This window comes from Chrysochloris asiatica, unplaced genomic scaffold, assembly GCF_000296735.1.
Source record: "Chrysochloris asiatica unplaced genomic scaffold, ChrAsi1.0 scaffold00498, whole genome shotgun sequence".
Lineage (NCBI taxonomy): Eukaryota > Metazoa > Chordata > Mammalia > Afrosoricida > Chrysochloridae > Chrysochloris > Chrysochloris asiatica.
Window position 1 is genome coordinate 416,559 of NW_006409016.1, and position 4,912 is coordinate 421,470.

The window sequence follows — 4,912 nt, forward strand, 5'->3', positions numbered from 1 at the left end:
TGCTACCTTAAAGTCAGAATAACCTGCATTATAGCTGGAATAAACTTTAATTTACGGTTCCTTTTTTGAGTTTCTTATCCGGCTGCACTCCTATCAGACCTCATCTGTTTGTTTGTTTGTTTTTGTTCACCTCCCTTCATTCATTCACATGCTCATCTGAGAAGACTTAAGTTCTTCCAGCTTCGGACAATTACTGCGTTTAGAAACTGTAACTTAGTTCCAAAAAGTAAGGGCTTGAATGCAGATCTTGGGGGCTTGCCATCACTTAACACCTGCCTTCCTATTGATCCTCTCCACACTGAGGCATGGAGAGCAGCAACCCCTCTTGCTCTATGAGGGACCTTAGAAATCTGACTGTCAGTGGTTCTCAGAGTAGACTGCTTGTGAACTGCTTATAGGGGCATGTACAAGAAGAAAACGTGCTCATCACCCAAGGAAATTTGAAATCAGTGTGTTAGATAAAGTCATTATTTCTTTACTAGATGATCTAGTAAAGCATTTATATGTAACTGCACTGTGTGAAACTGAGGGCTTCAAGGGAGAGGGATGTTGTTATTGTTAGGTGCCATCAAATTCAGTTCTGACTCATAGCAACCCTGTATAGAGTTTCCGAGGCTGTAAATCTTTATGAGAACAGAAAGCCTCATCTTTCTTCCATGGAGCAGCTGGTGGGTTTGAACTTCTGATCTTGTGGTTAGCAGTCCACTGTTTATCCTACAGTACCACCAACACTCCTTGAAGGGAGAGGGATAAGAGCATGCAATGGCTTTTGGCATTATTTAAGCCACAGGAGCTTTCTTGGTGAGCGTGTGTGTGTGTGTGTGTGTGTGTGTGAAACTTAACATCTCTGAAAGCGGTTATTGGACAAGAGTTTGGGAAACAAACAATCATCTAGTTAAATCTTTTCCTATGAAAGGAATCTGAGGCCCAGAGAGGATACCTAATGATGTAGAAAGAAAATCAAGACCTGCGTCTCCACAGGACAGGCTTTACTGTTACACTCATTGTTGTTGTTTTTGCTAAGTGTTGTCGAGTTCAAACTGACTTTGCAGTCCAGCACATTAACCCGCAGCGCCACATCAGGACTCCTCTACATTGATTGTTATTGTCATTGTTATGTGCCATCGAGTCGGTTCCGACTCATAGCAACGCTGTACAGGGTTTCCGAGGCTGTAAATCTTTATGGGAGCAGAAAGCCTCATCATTCTCCATAGAACAGCTGGTAGTTTCAAATTGCTTAGAGTTGAAAATTAAGACCCTATGGCTACATTTTGTTTGTAAAGCAGAACTAGAACCCTTGTATCCACTTCCTAAGAGATGAGTTTGAGAATTCTCTCTCTCTAGAGTCCATACAGAGGGATTCACTTCTTTAAGTTGAAATGAAGTCATTCTGTTTAACAATTTCTCCCATGTCTAGGGGAGGGCCAAAGAGCATTAGCGAAAAGAATCTCATTAGCTTCCAAAAGCTATTACAGGAAAGAGTTATTATTGTTGCTGTTGCTAAGTGCCATCGAGTCACTTCTGACTCATAGCAACCCTGAATAGGGTTTCAGAGGAGTCGCTGGTGAATTTGAACCACCGGCCTTGAAGTTCAAACCAACTTTGCGGTCCAGTGCTTTATCCAAGAGCACATTTAGTTTTGGCTGGTCCCCTAGACTAGGGCACAGCTTGGCCAACAATTCATGGTGCAGAACTAGTCAAACTATGGTGCAATAACAAGTTGTCGATTGTAAGCCATTTTGGTTTGTTGTTGGTTTTTTTGTATATCTGTTTAATTTCCAATCCGTCACAGATTGTTATTTTGTCAAATACAATACAAAATTGCTACAAAAATAAAATAAAAATAAAGAGCTAAAGATATATCAAACACAAGCCCATTCATTGTCTTTATTATTATTAGATTTAGCAAACATGAAGCTACTCTGTCCAAGTACTGGAAATATTTTTTTTAACTCTCTCTCAATTTATTTTTCTTATTGGAACCAGTAACAAGTAATTTCATGGACCAGTATTAGCCCTTGGTTCACACTCTGAATTATACTGTTTTGACTCAAGTGGAGTTTTTGACCCTCATTATGTAAGTGTACAAAATTACATTTAAAAGGGAAAGAAAAAGCCAGGAAGAAGACTAAAAACATTTTCAACAACTACAAAAATTTTAATGCAAACTAAGAACTTTTTATGGTTTGACTCCTCACATTAAATACTAAAGTGGTGTGTTGCTGTGTGCCTTGGAGTCGATTCTGACTCACAGCGACCCCATAGGACAGTGTAGAACTGCAGCATAGGGTTCCAAGGCTATATAATACACAGGACCGCAAGGTCGGTTTGAACAGCAAGGTTGGCTGTTCGAGTCCACCAGTCTCTTTTCGAGATAAAAATGAGGTTGTCTGCTCCTGCAAAGATTTAAAAAGCCTCAGAAACTCTATACAGGGTTACTATAAGTCCGAAATAGACCTGATGGCTCTTGACAACAATCTTTAGGGAAGCAGGCTGCCACATCTTTCTTCCACAGGGCAGCTGATGGTTTGGAACTGCCAATCTTTCAATAAGCAGCTGATGCTTAACAATTTCACCACAAGTATATTTGGCCAGGTGTAGTCCTAAGGAGTTCCAGTAGCGTTGTTGTTGTTGTTAGGTGCCATCGAGTTGGTGACGACTCATTGCAACCCTATGCACAGCAGAACAAAAGACTGCCCGATCCTGGGCCAACCTTACTACTGTTGCCACGCTTGAGTCCATAAATGCTGCCACTTGACCAATCCATCTCGCTGGGGGGCTTCCTCTTTTTCTCTGAACCTCCACCTTACCAAACATGATATCCCTCTCCAGTGACTGATCCCTCCTGACAATATGTCCAAAGTATGAGAGACGAAGTTTGGCTGTCCTGGCCTCCAAGAAGCACTCTGGCTGCACTTCTGAAACGGATCTATTAGTTCTTTTGGCAGCTCATGGCACTTTCAATATTCTCCTCCAACACCGTAACTCAAAGGCATCAATTCTTCTACAGTCTTCGTTATTCACTGTCCAGCTTTCACATGCATAGGAGGTTATTGAAAATACCATGGCTTGGGTCTGGCTCACCTTAGTCCTCAAGCTGACATCTTTGCTTTCCAACACTTTAAAAAGGTCTTGCGCAGCAGATTTGCTTAATGCAATACGTCGTTTGATTTGACTGCTGCTTCCATGAGTGTTGATAGTTGATCCAAGATGAATGAAGTCCTTGACAACTTCAATCTTTTCTCCCATTGATACGAATGCTGTTTATTGGTCCAGTGGTGAGGATTTTTGTTTTCTTTACATTGAGATGTAATCCATACCGAAGACTGTGCTCTTTGATCTTCATCAGTAAATGTTTTAAGTCCTCTTCACTTTCAGCAAGCAAGGTATCATCTGCATATTGCAGGTTGTTAATGAGTCTTCCTTCTATCCTGATCCCACGTTTTTGTTCATAGAACTCAGCTTCTTGAATTATTTGGTCAGCATACAGGTTGAATAAGTATGGTGAAAGAATAAAACCTTGTTGCACACGTTTCTTAATTTTAAACCATTCAGTGTTCCCACGGTAGCATAGTGGTTATGAATTGGGCTGCGAACCACAAGTTCAGCAGTTTGAAACTACCAGCTGTTCCATGGGAGAAAGATGAGGCTTTCTGCTCCCGTAAAGATTTACAGCCTCAGAAACCCTGTACAGGGTCACTATGAATTGGAACTTACTCCATAGCACATAACTACCAACCAGTCCAAGGTTGGCAGTTCAAATCCACCAGTCACTCCTCTGAAACTCTATACAAGGTTTCTGTGAGTCAGAAATGACTCCACGACACATAACAACAACAACATACCTGGTGTGGCACTGTAGGATACACACTGGACTGCTAACTGCGAGGTTGGTAGTTCAAACTCACTAGCCAGCCATTGGTAACTCGACACACTTAACAACAACAGCAATGACTTGGCCAATAAAACAGACAAGGATCAGTGATTTTATATTTTCCAAAAGAGGTACCCAAAACCAAAACCAAAATCCACTGCCATCCGGTTGATTCCAACTGAAAATGACACTGCCTCTGAAATTTGGGAATAAACAGAGCAACCCAGTTTTAAGGTCTTTTTTTTTTTTTTTTCATTCAGGGCAATTGTTGTTATTGTGAAGTGCCGTCGAGTCAGCTCCAACCCACAGCGACCCTGTATAGGGTTCCCAAGGATCAGCTGATGAGCTTGAACCACTAACTTTGCAGTTCAAACGGCTTTGCAGTCTGGCACATTAACTCACAGCGCCCCACCAGGACTCCATTCAGGCCAATTGTTGTTGTTGTTATGTGCCGTGGAGTCGATTCCGACTCATAGCGACCCTGTACAGGGTTTCCGAGGCTGTAAATCTTTACGGGATCAGAAAGCCTCATCTTTCTCCCGCTGGTAGTTTTGAACTGCGACCTTGCGGTTGGCAGCCTGACTGGTAACCACTACGCTAATGGCAGTGGAAATTTCTGGAATTCTGTAATACACTCATGTTATTGCTGTTGTTAAGTGCCATCGAGTCGGTTCTGACTCATAGCAACTCTGTACAGGGTTTCCAAGGCTTTTTAAATCATTACGGAAGCAGAAAGCCTCATCTTTCTCCAGTGGAGCAGCTGGTTGGCTCGAACTGCGGACCTTGTGGTTTGCAGTCCAATATTTATCGTATAGAACCACTGCACTCCCATCCCTAGATACACAAATGTATAGAATTTATATTAAAGTTGCAACTGAGCGTTTTAGTCCTTACTAACGAATCATGCAGCTTTGAAAAACCTAAAGGTCTGAGACCACGCATTTACAGGACTATTCGGGGACCAGTATTCACGCAACTCAGGAGGAAAGCTGTCCTGCCCTGCACAGTCAAGGGTTTCTTATGCCACCTCCACTCCCC